Genomic DNA, 24,792 nt, shown 5'->3' with positions numbered 1-24,792 from the left:
AAAGAGCTCTGTTCTGTCAAAAGCAAAACGTTTGCTTGTTTAACCCAATATTATACCCATGACCAAAAACTTTAACCGTCACTGACTTGATTGCGTACAGTGGAAGCACTTTTATTTGCAAGGGCTATTTCTGAGCGATGTATTCAGAACACATGTTATTGCTACATTTTCTTGACACACAGTTCCTCAGGTCCCCGATGTGTTCAATAATGACCTTGGAAGACTCATGGGCTCTCAGTCACTAATGCTCTGCTGCAGAGGAGGCACAAATCAGGATTCTGGGAGCATTTCTGTGGCATTTCTCTTGCATTTTAGAAAGCCCATGAATAAAAGAGCACAAGCTACACAGAAGTACGCTGAACAATGCAGGGGGAGCGTGATATTTTAGCATTTTTGTTAAGATGGAAATTACATTGTGCGTAAGATTCATTAGCTGATGTTACCCTTTGGTTGTGCCTTCAAAATAACATGTGGTCATAAAGTAACAATTAGTGCCAATTAATGACTACCTTTTGATTCATCATGCTAATGAGTGTTTAAAAATTAATGAATTTATTTATTCATTCATTCATTAAACAAAAAAACAGCTCATAAAACATTTCAATACGTGCTTTAGGTAACACTTTGTATAGGGACCAACTCTATTAACTAGTTGCTTATTACCATGCCTATTATTAACATATTGGCTGTTTATTAGTACTTATAAAGCACATATTCTGCATGACCCTATTCTACATCCCTACCAATACCTAAACTTAACAATTACCGTACTAACTATTAATAAGCAGCAAATTAGGAGTTTATTGAGGCAAACGTCGTAGTTAGAATTGGACCTTAAAATAAAGTGTGATCATGGTTTATCATAACCTGCAAAATTCCTACTAAAATGATTATAGAAATAATATAATATAATATAATATAATATAATATAATATAATATAATATAATATAATATAATATAATATAATATAATATAATTATATAGTATTTATAGAGTTTTAGCTTTTTACTTTTTCTTATTTGTAAGTCGCTTTGGATAAAAGTGTCTGCTAAATGACTAAAAGTAAAGTAAAAGTAAGATATCATACAAAATTATATAAAATATATCATTTACATTTAATTGGTCCAGTTGTCATTTAAATTACATTTTTTTTACATTTATAAATTCATTTGTTTTACATTTACAGTTTAAAAAAAAAATCTGATTTAAATCAGATTCATTCACAAAAGGTTTCACACATATCTTTTTTATTCATTTAACTTTTTTTTTTGTGACAAAAAGCATTAGGATATCCAAATAATGAAAATATGGCTACTTACCATGTAATTTTATTCTCTGAGCCCTGATCACTGCACATTTTTAGCAAGTGGCTTCAAGTTAGAAACTTTGACTATTCCTGCATTACTCTGTCCTAAAATGGATGGTGGAACAGAAAGGTTGTTTAAATAGGCCAAAAACAAATAGAAATACAACAGAGAACAATTTGTCACTATTGATTCATTAAAAAGATTGCGAATGTGCACACATATGAATGTTTTTGATTCATGCAGACAGATCCTCACTCTGTTGTTTTGTGGATGTTACTGAGTCACGCATGACTAACTGTCCTCTCTGAACATAATGAAGACACATACCACACGTCTGGCGCTGTGCCTGACAGGAGCAGACTTCAACTGCTGACAGCACGCACACACTGCTGTTATGTTCAACTTTTGCATGATTTAAGCCTCAAAAGCGTCTATAACAGTTTTTATGACAGTTTATGTGCACTGTACTAAATAATCATTACGTTAATGTATGTAAATGCATGTTAAACAAAAAAAGTGATACCAGATTGCATTTAACATCATTAAGAAGCAATGTAACTAAGAAAGTCTTCCAAAAGGAGCATTTACTACAGCAAATGTAACTAAAAAGAGAAATAAATCCATGTTAGGAGAAACCCAAGAAGCATATGTGAATGATAAAAAGGCATTTTAATATTTTAAAGGTTTTAAAAAGAGTAATATTTTAAGATTCTTCGGGGAAAGCAATCTGAGGGGGGGAAAAATGGAAGGAATGAAGAAAGAAAGATTCTCTTATTATGAATAAAAGCTGACATTTTTGTCCGTTCTCCATTCTGCCGTGTCCTGCCGCTTTGTCAGTTCTCAGAGATGAAGCCATCTTATCTGTTAAGCCTGAGCAGCATCTGTTGTTCTATAATGAAAGAGATTACTTTAATACCAAATATCGCTTTATCTTTATTCAAGCTTTTGAGCTCTTAGAAGACATCTTCCATTTTTTGTTGGATGCCACAAAAACTTCTGGAACAAATACCTTCTGATCTCTGTTCCAAAACCTAGCGACATGCCTACCTAGACAGCGTTTTAGATATCACAGGCATCTTTGATCCAGATTCTGTATGTAATGCAACAAGCTCTCAGAAAAATCAAGTTAGCGAAAAAGTGACGAAAATTGTAGACTATAGGCCTACATACCGTATATTTTATTCAGTGCTGAAAACTATCTATAAAAAATTGTTCAGTTTTAAATGTGTGTATATCCATTATGCATTTTTATGCTCATCATTGTATAATGTTATCATCTGCAAAATCTATTGAATAGCGACCCAAGTGTAGTGAGGATCACTATTTGGATTGGAAGTGTGTTCATTTCATTTAGGATGCAGTCTGTATAGACAGTAGAGATGGTGTTGGAACAGTTTCACAACAGTTTTTACTGCAAAACCAGACAAAATACTGTAGTAGTTAAAGGAATTGTTCACCCCAAAATTAACATTTTATAACTCACCGTCAGGACATTCAAGATATAGATTAATTTGTTTCTTCACCATTTGGAGAAATTTAGCATTACATTCCCATGTGGCTTTAAAGGAATAGTTCACTCAAAAATGAACATCTGATGAAAATGTACTCATCCTCAGGCCGTCCGAGATGTAGATTCAAGATTCAAGATTTTTATTTGTCACATACTCAGTTATATATATGATACATAACCAGTAGTGAAATGTAAGTTAGGTCCATTCCATAGATTGTGCAAATTTAGACAAGTATAAGACAAAGTAATAAACATGGAGATAAGATAATAAGACTGTACAAAATTAAATTAAGAGCCTGAGAGTACAGGGCATTACACAATCTTAGAAAGGAGAATATATAATAAATATTTAAAGAAACAGGAATGTACACGTGAGGAATATACTGAGGTATGTACAGAGAAGAATTTGAAGTGAAGTACAACAGTGCAGTTTGTTACATAGCAGCAACGAAACCACAAAGAGCTGTGTGCAGCGACAACTTGAGATGAGTTTGTTTCTTCATCAACAAAAATTTAGCATTGCATCGCTTGCTCACCAGTGGATCCTTTGCAGTGAATGGGTGCCATCAGAATGAGAGTCCAAACAGCTGATAGAAACATCACAATAATCCACAAGTAATTCACATGTCTCCAGTCCATCAATTAATGTTTTGTGAAGCAAAAAGCTTTGTGTTTGTAAAAAACAAATCCATCATTAAGGCATTTTAACTTTAAACCATCACTTTTGGCCAAAATACTTGTCCATCATCCATAATAATGGTTCCTCGAGTGAAAAAGTCCACCCTCTCACATCAAAATCCACCAACATATTTGTTTAGAGCTGTTTTAGACTGTTTTCACTTGTAAACGGTGCTTGATCTGTGCATATTTCTCTCCTGTTTCAGATAAGATTACTTTTTCACTTTAGTAAGCAATATTATGGAAGAAGGAATCATATTTTAGCTACAAGTAACAGTATTAATGGTTGATTTATTTATTACAAACATGAATATTGTGATTTTTTTATCAGCTGTTTGGACTCTCGTTCTGACGGCACCCATTCACTGCAGAGGATCCATTGGTGAAAAGTGATGTAATACTAAATTTCTCCAAATCCGCTCCAATGAAGAAACAAACTCATCTACATATTGGGTGGTCTGAGGATGAGTAAATTTTCATCATTTTTGGGTGAACTATTCCTTTAAGAATATTTTTGCAGAGTATTAAGTTGCAAAGTACAAACTGTTCAGTTCGCATTATTGAATGTTATTGGTCACTCCCCACAATAGGTTATCTCAAAACTGCTGTGGACTTTGTCTGCCTCAGCTCAATACATGTAACAGATCAGTAATTTATCAGCAAAGTATCAGTGGTGTAGCACCGATATATCAGGTACAGAGAGTAATTGTTTGGGTGGTTCAGCATGACTGGGATCCAAATGTTCTTTGCAGAGAAAGTCATTCAGCGCTTTTGATCTTTTCACTTTAAATTCACAGTGCAGTGTCGCATGATAGATGATGGGAGAGAGAAATAAATATTTAAAATGCAGGGCAGACAGGAGTGGAAGATGGAGCTGTGGGTGTTCCACCATTCAAAGGCAGTTTGAACAATAGAAGCTGCTCCAAGCTACCCAGCATCCCCTCACAGCGATCCCTCCCCCCATGCCCTTCTGATGTCGGTTCGTTTCACCGAGCTTACTTTAGCGTGACTGATAATGAAAATGCAGGTAACGACCCATTTTCGAGGCAGCAAATGACAATGACAGCAGCCACTGAATGTTCGGATCAAATAGCCAGGGGTGCGATTGCACTGAAAGCCAGACCCGGAGCCATTTGCGCCTCTGGCTTCTCCAGAGCTCAGTGAGTTAGCAGTAATCGAATCATATGAGAACGCAGGGAGGCTAAGAGAGATGTTGCACAGCCAGAGAACAGAATAGAGCCTTGGGTGGCAAACAGAGAGAACTTACAACCAAGATGACGAGCCTTGCAGGCTGGTTTCAACTTCTTTTTGGACCAGTGAATGCCTGCATAGCTGTGATGCAGCCTGGCACCCGGAAAATACAGTGGAATACAGTCTGCATGGACACAAAACACAAAATCAAGAAAGTTAGCATTTTTAAAGTCGTATGCAGAAATTATACACGTCATGTAAATATATACACAAAGTATGCATGCACACACACACACAATATGCAATTTAAAATAATAGAAATGCCATTTATAGTACAATATTATAAATGTTTTTCATCTACAGTATATCAGCTATACATGAACTTTAATATAATACATTAATAAATACATATTTTGAATGAATGAATGCATCATTCATTCATTCATATTTTATATTTATAATATTTTTAAATGGTAACATATATATTACATATGATATTATTGGTAGGCTATAATATTTACAATGTGTTTGTAATACACACATACACACATTTATACATAATAGATCAAATATATACAATTTAAAATATAAGAAATGACAATAATTTATAGAATAATATTTTAAATGTTTGCCATCTATATCAGCTATACATTCCTTTAAATATAATACATAAATACATATTAATGAATTATCTATCTATCTATCTATATATCTATCTATCCATCCATCCATCCATCAACTGACCGACCGATCTATCTATCTATCTATCGATCGACCTACCTACCTATCTATCTATCTATCTATCTATCTATCTATCTATCTATCTATATATCTATATATCTATAGATAGATAGATAGATATCTATCCGAATATATATGACAAGTTATAATTACATATAATCATTATGGCAAGTAATAATTACTTTTTAAATATATTGTTTATATATTTTTCACTGGATCTCACATTCTCTGAATTAGCATTTACTTTCAGTTATTTCTGCACTAATGGACAGAAATGGAGTGGACAGATGTATAGGTGCATCTGTTTATGCACGAAGAGGCATCCATATTGATTGAATTTCATATGGATTAACCGTATGGGGAGTCTGGTGGAGGAAAACAAAATCAAATGCCTCTCTGACCCTGGTGGAGAATGGCAGGCACTCCTGGGGGACAGGCGTTTTAGATGTGGTTGTCTGTGCTCTTCACAATGTGAAAAGCCTTTTACAAGTCTGCCCGGCCACTTCTTAGTATTCTTGCTGTATTCTCAGGAGGCCTGTCCTACAGCACTCCCATTCTCCTAACCCCGGGACCTGGACTGCTGAAGGTTTTTTTTTTAAAGGTATACTAAGAGCCCAATGCTATACCCTCTGTAAGAACGCTCCAAAATTAATAATACATTGTTTTGGTGGACGAACATGAAATGTAAGAAACAGTGAGAAGATGAAAGATGCAATGCAGGGAGTTCAGAAGACAGTTTAGGACTTAATAAGGAAAACTTTGAAATTTGTCTTTTGACTGGTCTATTAAATATATTCTTGTCCTTCATGAAAAAATCAATCTTTTATTGTTATTATTATTTAAGCAGTACTTTTTAGTATTTGCACTACAAATCAAAGGTTTAGGCATTCCTACTTATTCTTTTACAATTATTCAAAAAATATGGATAGATATAATGAATAATAATAAAACTGAAAATAAAATATAACGTTAAGACAATTAAACAAAAGTCTTTACATTGAAATGTTTTTAAAATCCCCAAAAAAAGAATGAATTCACTAAAGCGAGTCCAAACATTTGACTGGTTGAGTATATGAAATATGAAAGGTAGAAAAAAAATCATATGTTCCAAAAGACATTTTCCTGCCAATGATTGCAGACATGGTCATTAGGATGACATTTTATTTGAGAAACATACATTGCATGTCACAATATTGCACAATATTGCTTTCATCATCTTCCAACACATGTGACAGTTACCATAATGACAGATTTCAAAGAGGCATGGGAATGTTCAGACATTCGTGAACCATATTTTGCAAGAACTTGTTTTCTCAAATAATGTATGTGCTACACATTTTATGAACACCATTTGTGAATACATCAATGGCCTGTACTTAGATGTATCAGAGCATAATAACTGTGTGTATCATTAGCCTTAACCTTTGCCTCTGAAATTTCAAGCAAAAATCTGGTTCATTATCAGCTGAAAACAGCTCAGAAAAATATATATTGCTTAGATTTTCAAAGCATTATATTGAGACCTCTCACTGAATGTTTTGAATTGCTCTGCACCATTCATATAAAATAAGACATCATCTGACAAATGGTTCACCTTATTTGATTCAGAACATATTATGGGGAGCTCTCATCTCCAGGAATATAAATGGATATGGTCATATAAAATCATATTTCTTTTGAGGACAGTATCCTTCTTTTCTTTGTGTGAGGTGAAGGTGTCAAATGCAGACAGGTTTTTTTTTTTTAATATCAGGAAACATTACTTTTTGCTGCCAAACCCACAAGTAATACAGAACATATGTTTTGTACTTTGACAGAGAGAGTATGAAGGCACAGACAACCTAGAAAAATAAACGCCGGGATACTATACAAAAAACATTTTTTTAAATAAAAGATTACTGGAGTATGTTTTATGAGAAAATACTATCTCAGTCTTTCTACTTGAAAATTTCAAGTTTAATTCAGTGTGTAAATTGTAATTTCTTTGTAATTAATTCAGAAATGTACTAGCAATTTCTGAGTGAAAACTGTTTCTTTGGCTTTATTTATTTATTTATTTGTTTATTTTTCTGATAAAGGCAACACGTTTGTTTACTTTAGCACTGCATTCACTCAATCAACCTAAAACAATTTATTGTCTGAGTTTAGCTCAATTTATGATGTCATTTTGAAATATTCTAGCTTACCCAGTAGTTTTAAAGATTTCATTAATATGCTGATTGTTGTCAAGATGGCCGCCATGTAGTTTGAATTTAAAGGGACGTCTTTTCTGGTATTAGACCTCCTTTACTCAAAACCTCAAAAAATTGTGAAAAAAAAACACTTAATGCATAATAGTAATTCAAGTAGACAGCATGTTATTGCTGGTAAGTTTGTGTACAACATCCAAAACTACTATTAGTAGAAGACAGAAAGGGCTTCTGACATGAACCCCAGGGTCACATGACATATGATAGTGAGTTACACAACGCTGTGTCACAGAACAGACGACAGGCTTAGTAACTGGGTCACCCTGTGACAAGAGCAGTCATGAGGTCACCCTGCCAGTCCACATCAATGCCACGATTCACAGGGCCTGAAAACCTGCACGTATGCTTGTGAGAAACTATCAGTGGTAAATTTCTAAAAGCACAAGCATTTCCTGTGAAGAATGTGTTCATGCACCACATAACAGCCCAAATGTGTGCATTTTTCCATCAGAATTGTTAGCGAGGCCTCTTTACACTTATTTTCATTTGGTTGTTTTTGATGTGGTTTCTACCTGGAGAAATCAAAGGTACTGTAATCGATTTTTTATGGAACTGCACACATAAAATGTCCCAACTACCAGACGTATATCAATAAAATAGGTGTCCTGAGAAATCACACCAGTCTGTGACAGCCATAGGCCCTCTAAACAGCATAAACAACTCTAGCCACAAGAAGACTTTGAGCATCTTCGGTCTGCTAACATCTGATTTGATTACATGTCTTGGGAGAGAGAGATTTTGGGCAGAAGTGGGGTCCAATTTAGTAGCCAAGTCTGGAGGAAATAAGCAAAAAGGATAAAATCACTTAATAAGCACTATTAAAAGATTCCAAGGACAAGATTCAAACGGAACAAATTATCATTAGCAAAATCATACTAAGTGGTCTAGTACTATATTTCTAATTAAAATGAGTCAAGTAATTAGTGGAGCTTGGAGCTTGTTTAAAGCTCGTTCAGTGCTGCCAACTTCAGATGAGAAAAATAAGTGACACTTTTAGAAAAAAGGAAACTCTCAGTTCCTTTACACAACATCAGCATTGGAGATTGGAGCAAGCCATTGGCGATAGGTGACTACAACTACTTTGCAAACAAACAAACAAAAATGCTAAAGTCACAATGTATGCCTGCAGCTACTGTATCCAAGTCTATAAAAAAGATGTTTAACTTGCTAAAATGCACTTAAAACAAACTAGAATTTTTTTGCCTCACAGCTAAGTCCCCAGTTTAAAATGTAATTTTTTTTGTTGTCCACCACTCTGAAATACCAAGGTTTGAAATCGCCCCCAGCTATGATATTACAATTTTCCTCAACATGCCTCTTAACATGCAAATCAAGGAGGTGTGATCTTAACAACTCATGTCTGTCCGTCAATCACAAGAGTGATATGGCTATGAGGGTAAGAGTATCCAACCTTGTTCTGTCTCTATAAATGTAGAAAAACTGTACTTCCAAGAACTGCGCTTCCAAAAACTATTAGAAATGCATGGCTGAAGTTTATTTTTAACATCATTCCTATGGTGCAATGAAGTTTGCAAATTACAGCAGTGCCCATTTACTTGCATTTCTGAATAGGGATTCCTTGCTTGAAACAGAGTATTTTTGACAGAAAGTGAAAATGAAAATGGAAAATAATCATTTTTTACAAATATTTGAACTTGTTTGGCATAAAAACCTCAGTGCATGCATTGATGATGGCAATATAAATATAAAAAAGATGATAAAATAAAAACATGATAACAGAAAAGTCATATAAAAGTGTCACGCACCATTACACACATAGCAATTTTGCTTCTAACAAGGCAAATTATACCACTACAGAATTATTCATCAATATTTCAAGATAAATAACATCTCGCTTCAACTTTTTAGATGCTTCACATTTTATACATTTTTCAAGAATCTGGCTGAAAATTTAGCTCTGAAATCCCATTCATGATTATGCTCTGATTCAAAAATGGAACTTTGGTGCCATGTTTGACATTACTGATGCCCAAAAAGAAAAAGTTCATGTAACTGTTAAAAAAGTTTGGTTAGTAACGTTTTTCTTTTTAAAGAAATTAATACTTCTATTCAGCAAGGATATATTTAACTGATCAAAAGAGACAGCAGATGCATTTATAATGTTGCAAAAAATCTTCAAATTAATGCTGTTCTTTTAAAAAAAAAAAAAAATCAGAGAATTCTGAAAAAAATAACACGGTTTCCATATAAATATTAAGCAGCGCTGTTTTCAACATTGATAATAATACGAAATGTTATTTAAGCACCAAATCAGCATATTAGAGTGGTTTCTGAAGGGTCATGTGACACTGAAAATCATCACAAATATTTACAATAGAACATTTAAAATAGAAACAAAATTAATAATATTCACAGTATTACTGTTTTACTGTATTTGTAATCAAATAAACGCTGTCAGTACTGTATAGTTCGTAGTCATTAAAATTTGGACATTACTGTGTCACGTTCCATATCATACAGGTTTGAAACAGTTTTGGTTAACTATTCCTTTGACATTCAGCAGGAAAACTGTGTAAGCCTATAAGTCACAAAAACATTATTTTTTATGGTTCATTCTTAACAGTTCTTTCAGATCTTTGCTGCTGGCAACATCACAAACAGTGTCCTGAATTTATTTATCTGTGAAATTATTCCTGCAGAGACCCTGCCAATCACAACGGCGAGTGTGTGTTGGTGCGATTATGTTTTGTGTGCATTGTGGGATGGGGGGCAGGGGTTTACAGACAATGTCTGTATGAAAAATGAATTCAGTGGCTGTTAGAGGCGTTATCTGGGTGGACAACTGACAGGGGGGATATTGCTTTGTTAATCTGACAGGAAGAATAGAGAGGACAGTGGGCTGATTGACAGAGGAAAAGCGTGTTTACCAATGGCCCCCACAGATGAAGGCTTGCCTAGATTCACATGCGGGTCAGGTAGCACTCCATTTCCTTGCCTGTAAGCGTGGACAAGCTAAAACACCGGACTTTTGACACCGGCATTTCCCATTGCTCTGTCTCCGTGACAAGCACAGTTGCAAAGGAAGCTCGGGAGGCAAGTCATTTCCGCTGGGAGCCAGGTCAATTTGCACGTTCCCCTGCAGTTTTTAAGGAAACCAAAGAAACGTGCGCTATTTCCTCATTATTTCACACCTTGAAATGCCATAGGTGCTGTTTGGCGGTCAACTTTTTTCCGCAGGTTTACTTTCCTTTCCAATTTTGATTTGTCTTTCTCTTTTAGCCTTGACCAGGAGCTGATCCTGATCTCAAAACTCTATCAACAACTCATTGAGATTCAGGAGAGGTTTTTAGAGAATGTGCCTCATGAAATAAGAAACATCCAGATAAAAACAATGCGGTGAGGATCAAGGTCATACAATATCTCCTCAGCTGTGTTTCATCTATGGGTAACTTTGACTCATAAAAGACACCATGATTCATAATAGCTGTCTTCCCATAGGAAGATTGCAGATTTTCCATGTCTCTGTGTAGACTGTGAACACTGAAGTGTTCAGTCGGGTAATGTATTAAAAGAATAATTCACTCAAAATAAAAATAAAAAACAAAACATAATTTTCTCACCTTTCTTCACTGGAACACAATTCTAAAGTCTGAGTTAGATGCTCTTTTCCACACAGTTAATGCCACAGTGAATGGGGACCGGGACTTTTAAGCTTCAAAAAGTATTATAAAAGTTGCACATGTGACTCATGTACTGTATTCCAAGTCTTCTGAAACCATTTGATAGCTATGTGTGAAATAAATTAGAATTACAGCTGTTATTCACTGAAAAAGAAGTAGCGATACCTGATACTCTAACAAATTGTTCTTTTGAGTCGACTCTTTTGACTGAATCACTGCATCCAGTTCACAAACTCAGTTTGAATAATTCATTCAGAAATTTGACAGATCCAGTTCTAGAGTTGAACTCACTGACTCATTCGGTTGCAGCAGTTAAGAGCCTTGAGGGGAATTAACAAGGTAATTTTGGTCTGTTTGAAACAAAGCAACATATGGCTTCAGAAAACAGAAGAGTGCTTTTGGATGCAGCAAGAGTTTCTTAAAACACTAATGTTTTTCCGAGTAATACTGTCTGTTTTTCTTAATTTATGCTATGTCTTTGTTGATGTCTTTGGTAAAGCACCACTAAAAGGTTCATTTTTCCTTGAGTGGTACTTTCTCAGTAGCCATGTTTTGTTATAGATGACTAATTTTTTCTGGTAAAAGAGTGTTCAATTATACTCGGAGATGTAATACTTTACGATTGATTATCATGTGCATCCTAATAAATGTTAAGGTTGACTCATGACTTACATAGCTCTTTTGTGTACACCTCTGGGAGCAGTTTCCAGATATGAAGCCTACCACCTGACGGAAGACAGTGCTCTACAGGTCACACTTAGGGTCCTAATTGATCAAATAACTGTACAGGTGAACAATGCATTGCTTCTAATTCTCTTTTGTGCTGCAGTAGGTGTTACCATCTTCATTTGTGCTGCTCCTGGGGGCTGTTGATAAATGTCCTGTGTAGTTCGTGCCTTTATTACCTTTGGTCCAGTACTAGTGATGTGTTTGCCTCAGCAGACAACAGATGCTAGGTAGTTAATTACAAAATGACCAGGTCAACGTTATAGCTCCATGCTTCACAAAGTTAAAAGCATTTTTATCAGAGCTGTTAATTTTAATCACATGATATGCTAATAAATCAGTCACAATTAATTATATTCTGCAACATTTGCAGGAAAAAAAAAAAAAAAGTTTATGTACAGGTTAAAGGGCATAATAAATTGCATACTTTAATTTAATTTATCATTATATACTACTTCATTCAATTATAATTTATTATTATATTTTTTTCAGAAAGGATTATCATTATCATAATTTGTCAAAACTGACAGCACTGATTTATACTGTCTACCTCTATAGCATTACTGTGCTCAATCAGAAGTAACATGTCATGAGAGATGTTTCTACATTGTTTGAAAACACATATGGTATAATCCCCACATGTACAACATCTGTTATAATCCCCAAATGTGTGAAAACTCATTTGAAACACACTCACAGTATCAGAAGCTGTCATGGCTGGCATCTTCTTACAAAAAAGCTGGCTGCAGTTCTCCTGTGCTGTCAACATAAGACAAGACAGATAAGAGGGATAAAAAGGTGATATGACCATCTCTGCTAGTGTTATTATTTTAATTAAATTCTGCTGCAAGGCATTATCCTGATATTGAACATATTATATTTTGACCAACCAACTGTGTTAGTGTTTCATATGAAGATAAATATATATATGAATGAAGATAAAAATAAATGAACTTTTCCACGACATTCTAATTTATTGAGATGCACCTGTATATATGTGTGTGTATGTATGTATTTTACATGTACAAAGAAATTCCTATTTAAAACGAGTGCCTTATAGACATTCACTTAAGACTGAATATGACTTGACATCAAGTATGACTAAAAAGGTTCTTAGTTCTGTTCTGACACATTAAGCTTGTTCTATTACCATATCAAGCATTACATAAAGCACTGCTTTGCTAAATGAAGTGACAGAATTGTCATAACATTCTGCTGATCGGCTTTTTATTTAATATTTAAATGTTATTATTTGGAACACTAAATTAAATGTTGCCATTTACTTTGAGGTTTTAACAATATTTGAATGTAACCTGACGGCAATGTTCAACAGCACAACCCTCACAACAAATAACTAATAACTGAATGGCAGTAATTGTAAACATCAATAAAAATGTATCTGATGGTTAAATGGCTATCGGAACTTCAGCGGGTTTGAAGGAATTGAATTACATCACTTGCTCACCAGTGGAACCACTGCAGTGAATGGGTGCCGTCAGAATGAGAGTCCAAACAGCAGTAACCGACATGAGTCCAGTCCATCAATTAAATGTCTTGTGAAGTGAAAATCTGTGTGTTTGTAAGCAACAAGTCCATCATTGAGGCATTTTTAAGTTCCGGATGAAATACAAGTCCATAATCCATAATAACATTTCCTCTAGTGAAAAAGTCCTCCCTGTTGTCCTCTCACATCAAAATCCACCAATATTTTTGTTTAAAACAGTTTTGGACTGTTTGTACTTGTAAACAGTGCTTGATCTGTGCATATTTCTCTCCTGGTTCAGACAAGGTGACATTTTTAACTGGAAAAAGCAATGTTATGAGCAGAAGACTCGCATTTTAGCTGGAAGCAATGGTTTGAAGTTAAAAACATCTTAATTGTGGATTTGTTTCTCACAAAAATGCAGCAGTTGAGAGAAAAGTGTTCAACCACACTCTGATGTATGTATATGGCTTGTTCAATGATAAAGAAATAAACAATTGACTTTTTGTAACCAGTTAAACAATTGTATTCTATTTAATTATTCACTTGTATTTATTTAATTATTCAAAAAACAAATTCGCAAATATTGATACAGACTGTAGAAAAGGTTAGACTGTAGACTGGAGAAATGGCTGCAAAAAATTCAACTTAGCAATCACAGGAATAAATTACATTTTAAAATATTACAGTTATTCAAATTGTTATAATATTTCATGATATTAATGCTTTTACTGTTAAAAAAAACAGCCTTTCAAAAAAAACAGGCTTTTAAAAACATTAAAAAGTCCTACTTTTGAACAGTAATATAATCAATTAATCTTAAACTACACTCAGTGGTGATTTTCTATCAGAAAAAAATTATGTCAGCGAAAAAGTACCTATCCAGAGCATATCTAAATGGTTGCATGTTACACTAGACAGATGGTGATGGGATTTCAAGGAAATCCCTGTAAAACAAAGCCCAGTTGCTTATGATAATTTATTTTCTAGAACTAATGGAGCTCTCACACGGCTAATAAACTGTAAAGATGTATAGCCGTGGCATGTAATCAAACATTGATGATGGCATCCCAGAACTACGCTATTCTTGTGCTCCGTGACAGTGAAGGCAGTGACAGTAGGAGGTGTGCAGGAGGAGATGCCCCTGTGCTCCCTGTATGGGAGGTTTCAGTGATCTCATACTCCATATGGAAGAGCTGGGATTGGGAATGCTGATGAGTTCAGAAAGTACAAACAGCAAATCTGCTGTCTTGGAGCCTTTCCCAGCAACTGACAAAACAGTAATCTGGCATTTACCCAAGACGTTCGGTGTGCGGGAAATTTTGGGAAGTAGAGCCAAAACGCATCCAGCGGGAAGGGGTTGAAGTCACTGTGAAGTAAGCTGTTCAACTTCTTTTCTGTACTAAGCAGGTATTGTCACGGTTCCATGACATTTCTATGCTACTTCTCTTGGCAAGTTATCTCTGGACAATTGAAAAAGCACTCACACAGCTGAGATGAAGTTGGAACATTTTTTCAAGGAAGTCTAATTCCTTTATATGGGTAATTTCTCATGGATCAATGCTTTTCTTGTGCTGAAATGCATTTATCATGGACCCATTTTAGCGACATGAAGTCTAGCCAAGAATAGTTTTCCTGCTGAGCTCTTTTCAGTTATTTGTTCTATTCTATTCCTCTTCTTTTCTTTTTGTTGTTGTGGTAATGGTGGGCTGGAGGGTAATACATTTGATGCAGAAACTGGTAGTGAACATATTAAAAGATTTCTCAGTGTGTCTAGATGTTCTAAAGTCTGGGTAATTCAAAAGTTCACAGGAGACACAACAGCGTAATCACCTCTCATTTAACTTCCTCCTCCTGACATGCCTCTGGCTGCAGCACAGAACAATTTGTGTACCGTTATCTGCCGGTCTTTCAGCTTCACGTGCAAAATTCAGTTCATATCTTCACTGCTGATGTGTTGCTTTCTAGGTTCAGTCCAACTCGATGACATCTGGTTTTCAGACTGCTTTGTCTTCTCTACAGAAACACAGCTGAGGAACATCTTGGCAGGAATATTGGTGTCCATGTGCTCTGCGAGTAAAGTCATAGGCCATCAGTATATGTCTTGAGTTCATGTAATATACAACACAAAATGATTTTCTTTAAACAAAAACAAATGAAATCAGTACTCAGTAAAAACCAACCAGTACCAAAACTTGATTTATTATTTAGACTAAATATTTATTACTTACACTAACATCCAAAAGTTTTTTTTAAGAAATTCAAACTTTGATTCAGCAAGGATGCATTAAACTAATCAAAAATGACAGTAAAGACTATTTTTAGAAGATTTTATCTATTGAAAAATAAATGCTGTGCTTTTAAACTTTCGATTCAAAGGTTCCTGAAAAAAAGTATAACAGTTTCTACAAAAATACTGTTTTCAACATTGATAATAATAAGAAATTATTCTTGAGCAGCAAATCATCGTATTAAAGTGATTTCTGAATGATCATGTGACACTGAAGACCGGAGTAATGACTGCTGAAAATTCAATTTAAAATATATTCAAACAGAAAACAGTTGTTTTAAATTCTAATAATATTTCACAGTATTACTGGTTTTATTGTTGTTTTTATCAAATAAATGCAGCCTTATTTAGCATAAGAGACTTCTTTTAAAAATGTTAAATTCTTACTGGACTCCAAACTTTTGAACGGTAGCCTAGTGTAATAAACATCTTGAAAAATAATACATTTCAATAAATTGTTTTATTTTAAAGGCATTTTTGTTTACTTCTGTACAAATGCTGCATGCGATTTCAGCTGTTTTGCAAGCTTCATCCAAACTTGCATAGAAAACCCAACATCAGCTAAATGTTGAAATAACTGACAGGCAGAGACTGTTTCTGATTAGTTAGTCTTCTGATTGGCTAAAAAAGCGTAGGCCGCCCCCCACTGACTTTTTTTGCTGTTCACAGAGCCTCAGGCTGTCACTGAGACAAGTGTGATTTCTCAGGACACCCATTTCAGAGATATCTGTCAAGTAGGGACATTTTCTGTGTGTTATTACAAATAAATCGCTTCCAGCAGCTTTAAGCCAATAATTCATTGCACAAAACACATTGCGGTCTACACAATCTATATTTATCTACATTAACATAGCAAGTGATCTCTTATATAATGTAGCCTGGTAGTCTGGTAATCTTGCAAAGTGTTGTTCATGGTTTTCAAGAATAGCTCAAACTGCTAGCAATGCCAAGGTCATGGGTTCGACTTCCAGGGAAAGCAAAGCTGATGAGTACATCGTGTAAGTTGCTTTGATTAATTCATTTGACATATCATCAACAAATGCATTCACTGGTATACATTGTTTTTCAATTTATGCTTTCCTTTGGAATCAAACCCACACCCTTGGCATTGCTAGCTCCATGCTCTACTGTTTGAGCTACAGGAAGGCTATTTACATTTAGCATTCTTTTTTCCTTGCTGTCTGTGACCCTAGCAGCTGACATGTAATTGCTCTAGACATCAGTAAACAAAACACACATCTCAATGGCAGGTCAGCTGAAGAAACCTCTTAATTAAATTGCTTCCCATACATTAGAGATGTATGGCACACTCTGTGCCCCAACAATAGCACCATATGGCTATCAGAAATGATAGCAAGTGAACACATTTACACCTATTCATATTTCTAACCCCAGAGGCCTGAGTAAGTGCATGAACCCTCATTATGTTACTCATAAAAAAAACTCATTAATTATGTTGCAGTTATTTTTTGTATTTGTTACAATGAGAAAAATAAAATTATTAGTATTTATTATTATAATTAATATTATTATTAACTAATAAATAATGATAAAAAATAAAATAAAATAAAATAATTAAAGTATCACCATATGACAGAAAAGATTTAATTATCAGAAAAAATAGCAAGTGAACACATTTACACCTACTCCGATTGTACCTTCTAATCTCAGAGGCCCGAATAAGTATGTGAAGACTTATTATGTTACTTATTTAAAAAAAAAGATTAAACTAATCACTAATTACATTGCAAACTTATTGTTACAATCTTACCAATGCACATTTCATTTTCGAATAAGTAACTGGGATAATATAATGTTCTTATCTGATTATGTAATATATATTATGTAACACATTAACCCCAAAACTGATGGTGGAGAATAAATGTCTGCCATTTGTTACAGGAAAATGTTCGGCATATATTTTTTTGTCCATGCAAAGAATATCCCATTTCAGATTAATGAATATTACACAGTGCGCATGTAACACCCAACACCATGCATTGTGATTTGCATTGTGTTGAACGTATTACTACATTCTACTTACCATAATCTCTTCAAAGGCTGGGTGTGTATAAGAGCAAATCTAGAGGCTCATTTTTGCTGGCTGGCCTCACAATTCAGTGTCAGCTGGCAGTGCAGTCAGAACTCCTCCAGATGTGATGTTATCAGGAGGAATGACTTTATCTGATTAAGCAAGTCTGAGGAATAACCCAGAGCACAGAAGAGCTTACGTTTCTGTTCTTCCTAAAGGATGTATGGCAACAGAAGGGACATTAGACAGACTGATCATATTGTGGATATTTGGTTAATTGCTATTATAAATCCTATTTAATGTTTTAGAGGCCTCATTAGCTCACAGCCCACAATGTCTACTTTCATAATGACATTGATTTTTGATACCAGCATTGGGATTTGCATTATTTCACATCAGGTGTGGTACATTTTTGCTACGTGACTTGATTTCTCAAATGCATGGCAGTATGGCAGTGTCTTACTTAACAATTGTTATAAAATTCATAATGACAAGTAATTTATCAGTTCAGAATTTAGTACTCAAGTCATAAAATTTAAGCAGCAGCCTACAGAATAAAACCGTTTTAATACTGCTATATATACCTACCAGTGCTATACAAATGTATTATGAACAGATGCCAACATTTTATGGGCTTGTTATAATACGTCATTGGATTTGGATAAACCAGTGAATATAACTATGGCCACAAAAATTAATTTCCATGTACTATCAACTTCTATGCACAAAGCTATAAAGCCATAAACTATGAAAAAACACCATAATGCAACACAGAGCTGAATGCAAGGTAATTTATGAAAATGCTCATATTTCTTTGTGCTTTTGTGATTTATAATTGTGACCTATTCTTTATGAGGACTTTAGTCTATAATCAAAAATACCAAATGTTATCAAATGTTATACACAATTTTAAAGTTACAAGCATTCGCTACAGATCTTAATAGCCTTAATAGTCTTAATAGTGAAATTCTGATATTCCAAAATATTAAAATAATAATGATAATAATGGAAGAATGTGAAAAAGGGGTGTTTCATAGTAGAATGAATATAATGAATCACGCTTATGAAACAAAAATGGGAATATATTGGAAAATAAAATGTATTAAACAATACATTTCCATCTATGGGAAACTGGTATTTTTCAATATACAACATGAAGACAAAAACTGCACTATGTTTTTCCATGTAATAGCTTTAATGAAACACTTAATTTTTCTTTCATGAGTTAATGCATGGGTTTTCATTACGCTGAATACATACTTATAAACTTTTGTTTCACTTTATTATTTGCATAATTACACATTTCATAAATGAACAGATGTGTGAGTATATAAGAAAAAAGTGTTTGCCGAAAACAAATATGAAAAATATTTGTAAATATTTCCAATATTTTTCAATATATGAAAAGCGGTGAATCCTTATGTATTATTCTATATATTTTAATATATTAACACAATAAATTATTCGGTGTGTTTTCAGTATACACATTAAATAATTTAATATATTGATTGTCAATATATAGGGAAATAGAATTTATTTGCATAAGGGCATGCACTACTGAATTGTGCATAATGCAACCAGGAACATACAGTAAATTATGACTGAACTAATATTGTTAATTTATTACCTCTAGCCTTAACCTAACGTACACATGTATCACCATGATAAAAGATCTGTAAAGTAAAATGTAACTCACCTTTGCATTTAAAATATCCAAGAATTCCACTATCGATGTCACACCTCTTAACGCTTTACCAGAAGTAGCATGTGGGTGGAGCACTAAACTAAAACAGGGCATAATTAAACAACGCATGAGAAACTCGAGTTATTATTAGGGCAGACATCGTGCAAGAAGTAGTGAGCACAATATCAAGACACTTTCAATTATCCATCTTTACAGAAAATTTTTCAGCTTGCATTATCAAAAGCTTTCCCACTGAGTAATTCTGCGTCTTTGAAGGCCAAACCCCAGGAGCCCGTAATACATGAGTGATCGGTCTGCAGTAGTCATGAATTAATTGTAGCTGAACTCTTTCTGCCGTCTGCTTTCTTTCTTTTTTTTTGCAAAAATAAATTCTACGAGGCATGGAGGGAGGAACAGTCTGCTGTGGTTCAGAGCATGTGCTGCATGAAACCAGCAGCAGGTATTCCCATGAGCATGGAGAGAGATTGCGTGCAATACAGCAGGTTTGAATGATTGAGAGTTATGGTCAAAATGCACCTGTTTCAATTCTGCAAACGGAGAGAGTGGAGAAAATGTGTGAATTAATCTGGTGTGCTTAGAATTGAATCCATGTAGAATTAATCTATCCTATGAGACAACCCATGTGCTTTGCCGAATCTTTCCTATGAGGATAAAGTCTCCCTTGAGAAATTCATTGCATGTAAGTTATTTGGCATTTCTGAAAGCAGAATGTATTTGTTCAGTGGGTATCTAGGCTATTATGAAGAGAGAAAAAAACAGGACGCTCTGTTTAAAGCAGGGCTGTCCAAACTCGGTCCTGGAGGGCCGGTGTCCTGCAGAGTTTAGCTCCAACTTGCCTCAACACACCTGACTGAAAGTTTCAATGTCTTTGTCCAAATACCCACACTTGCAGTCTTTGCACTTGACCACTTGATTACTTAAATGACGTATTTCCTGTATTTGGCCGAAGTCTTCAAGTGAGCATGAAGACCACAAGTGTGTGTCGAACTTTTCATTACCTGATGGGACACACTTATAGTGTTGTAAAAATGCAAGTGTTTACACAGCTTTATTTTAATTTTAATTTGAAATACTTTGCATTTTTAAATCAACTTCTAAATGTCTGTTCAGTAGTTTTTAATTTTAATTTGTGGTGCTTCTAATTAAATGATAAAAAGCAGTTGCAAATGTTGTACAAAATAAATATCACCACAACTCATCTTTGCACCAATAAAAGTAAAAATGCAGTTTTTCTACCAAATTATTTGTAATATCTAATTATTATATTAATAATTAACTTACATTGGAAAGGTTTCCGTGACCTCTCACGAGATCTCGGCAAAAAGTCTCACGATTTATTTCCAGAACATGATGCATGATGGGATACACTTAGCCTTGAATAGCGCTCTGGAGCGGTATTCGAGATAGTGTGGATTTAGTATCCATTAAGGGCACTGCACTTTGGCATTTTGAAGACATGGGACAGACTTGCACACTTACTTCCTGTCGCGCGCACGCGCTCTCAAGTGGCCAAGACCGCAAGTGTGGGTATTTGGACAAGGGGAGTGCCTAGTAAGAGCTTGATTAGCTGGTTCAGGTGTGTTTAATTAGGGTTGGAGCTAAACTCTGCAGGACACCGGCCCTCCAGGAGCAAGTTTGGACAGCCCTGCTTTAAAGGAATAGTTCACCAACAAATGAACAAAGGCAGAAAGTTCTGCCATTTACTCACCCTCATGTTGTTGCTCTGTGATGTTCTCTCTTCTGTGGCACACAAATGGCAATTTTTGAAAGGGGACTGGGTCAGTCAAGCTCCAAAATGGCAAAAAAAGCACCATTGTGCTTTTTTACCAAACCTCTATGACTTTATTTGTTCGATGGAACATACACATAGAAACAAAAATAGTTTTGAAGAACGAAATCATGAAGGCATATAATATGTGATTTGAAAACAGCAGTGTTGAATAGGGGTTGAACAATTTGGACAGCTGTATTATGAACAGGTCCATTAACTTAAGTAAAGTATTATATGATATATTGGCATAAATATATACTGTTCAATATGCATTTTTAAACACACACACAAAATGAATGCAAGAAACAATATTTTGACAAATGTAGCACCATTCAAATATCAAAATACTGTTGTCATGCTTGTTTTCAGAATGACAACTTTTCATTTTTGAGTGAACTATGCCTTTAAGTATTTAGTTTACTTCAAAATAAATAAATACATAAACAAATAACAATCTGCTCCCATTGGTGATTCAATTCAGTATTCAGTAATCAGCAAATAAGTAAACAAAACAAAGGAGTGCTTTTAGCGTGAAAGCCTAATGTAATTGTACAACTGATTGAAAGCATCAACCATCAGAATATGCAGATGCAGACTTTGTTTCTCTGAGTTTTACTTTCTTTCACAACCTGAATATGTTAAATCTCATTTCTGCAAATGTAATATGTCTTTAGACAGTGTTCGATTGACAAATTCATGCCACGGGTAAGTTTTCATTAGCAGAGCCTAAATCCCATGTATTATTAATGTCTAAAAAGAGCCTCTTCAATTGAGAGAGGGACTCAAGATGTTGTATTCAATCTGCCTTAATATGTTTTGTACAAGACTGTGGTATTAGCATCACGAAAAAAACAGGAGACCATCTCTATTTTTAAACCAAATAAACAACATCCACAGATTCACTGCACTGATGGAAACTAGCAGGGAACGGCAGTGAAAGTTTTTCTTGCATTTTACCAGCATATAAACAGCTCCTACCAAACGCAACTGTTCCAGCTTGTAATTGATTTTCGGAATGTTAAGTATTCAATCTGTCTCATTAGCCAAGTATGACACATTTGTATGACAGCATGGCTGTTTTCCAAGTCTAAATGAGAGTAGCATTGATTACAATGCTAAAAACTGTTTTAGGTGGAAAATATTTCATATGCTTTGTTTGTTAAATGAAATGCATCGTGGCTGTGGAATTATTAATGTTTCCGGATGTCTTGCGGATCTCGAGTTTTCACCGCATGAACATCAAGTTTGTAGACGTGCTGTGCTTACATGGTTTTGCAATACAATGCCTGGTTCGACTTACAAGCCTTGTGCATGTCCGGCTACTCAAACATCCAGATAGCATGAAATACTTCAGAGTCTAAGAATTAAGCACGCTTTAGAGGTCAGTGAAAATGACAAGCTATTTATGAATAACCCATAGCCACTCAAACTAACATGCATGCACTCCATCTGACATGCAAGTATGGTTTTGGTCTGGCAAGCTGCAGGCGGAAGCCTTTACAAAGGCAAAACAAGACAGATGCTGAGCACTTTGCACGCCTTAATGAGAGGAGGCAGTGGACCATGAGGAGTAAAGGACAAGCCCCCTGAGAAAGAGCAGAGTGGGCTTATGAAGAACTGCTTAATGCCTGCAGGTCTCAGTTTAGCACCGAGGATTGCAGGATCATCTGCCAGGCTCTAGTGAAGAATGTAACAAAATGATCTCAGGGGTGACGTGGCCGAGGGTTAAGTCACATTTAGGCCCAATCCCAATTCTATTTTATACCCCTTCCCCTACCCCTCCGCCTACCCCTTCCCCTTGTCCCTTGAAACAGAGTGTCAAGGGGTAGGGGTGAAAATATTCCCCTAAGAATTGGGACACCACTACTATGCCGTCACACATCACCATACGTCGTCTAGCTCCTACAATACACACACCTATACTGGTGTGCTGGTGTGCTGGTGTGCATTAGAGCCTTTAATTACCGTTCTATATTAATGCGCTGCTTACTGACACACACACACACACACATATCAGAGATCGCGCAACTCACCTTTAATTATCGTTCTATATTAATGCGCTGCTTACTGACACACACACACACACACATATCAGAGATCGCGCAACTCACAAATCCAGGAGCAAAAAAACTTGTCAACGCTGCTCCACGACTTTTATTAATAACAGTTTAAATACTGAATCACTACATTATAAAAATGCTTACATTTATGTGTTTTTTTGTTAGTTCGGGCAGCCATGTTGCCGCTGAAGCCGGTTTACGCTGAGATAATGTGTGGTCCCGAAAAATCGAAGGGCGAAGGGCTATCTGGCCCTTCCCCTTACCCCTACCCCTCCAACCAAAAGAGAATCGAGACAAAAGGGGAAAGGGGAAGGGCTAAGGGGTAGAATTGGGATTGGGCCTTAGTGTATTCACATGGAATGGGATGAGAAATTTCATACTGTAAACAGCTTCTCGGTCACTTTCTTTGCCAACAAATTATTCCTTTATCAAACAAATAGTTGATTTAGATTATTTCAAATTGTAATGTCTAACTGAACTTGTTATTTATGCTAGCTGTAAAGTCAACTTTCACAACCCATATTATTCGCATAACCTGACGTATTACTGATTGAAACTGGATAAACAATGAAAAAAGTGCACTCCAAGATCCAAGTTCCAAAAGAGGGTTTTTGCAGTAATACCACAGAACCATTTTTGATTTCCCAAAGAACCTTTCAGTAAAACTATCAGTAAAAAAATAAAATACATAAATAATAAAGTATATAATAAATAAAAATCTTAGTGAGAACAATATTTTAAAAATCTAGAGATTTTTCCTTTTTCCACTATAAAGAATATTTTGTGCAATGGAAAGGTTACATGAATGTTTTAGGTTCTTCATGGAACCATCAATGCCCTTTATTTTAAAATTTTACATTTCTGAGCATTTTAGAGCAAATGAGAAATTTCTGTAAACAGCTTCTTGGTCATGGAGTCAACAAATTATTCCCCAAATCAAATAAAGTGATTTGGATGATTTCAAATTGGAATAATGTTTTTTGTTATTTATTTTACTTGAAAAGTCAAGATGAAACAATTTTCACAACCTGTATTATTTGCATAACATGATGTACTGATTGATATTCAATGAAAAATTAAATGAATAAAATGTATTCTTAAAAATAATTGTTCCAAATGTTGTTGTTGTTGTTGTTGTTGTTTACAGCAACGCCAGTGAACCACCATTTTGGTTTCCCCTAAGAACCTTTCAAGGACCCTTCTTAAACTAACAGCTTTTTTTTTGTGGCTGTGTGTGAACAACATTTAAAAAATCTAGAGCCTTTTTTCCTCTATAAAGAACCTTTCATGGAATGCAGAGGTTCCATGGATGTTAAAGATTCTTTATCGAACTATTAATGCCAATACAGAAACTGATATTTTTAAGAATGTAGGGCGAGACTTTATGTTATACTTTGGGAACAGACT

The sequence above is a fragment of the Sinocyclocheilus anshuiensis genome, unplaced genomic scaffold (genome assembly GCF_001515605.1).
Source record: "Sinocyclocheilus anshuiensis isolate Anshui unplaced genomic scaffold, SAMN03320099.WGS_v1.1 scaffold627, whole genome shotgun sequence".
In the NCBI taxonomy this organism is placed as follows: Eukaryota; Metazoa; Chordata; class Actinopteri; order Cypriniformes; family Cyprinidae; genus Sinocyclocheilus; species Sinocyclocheilus anshuiensis.
This window is presented reverse-complemented; position numbering follows the sequence as displayed.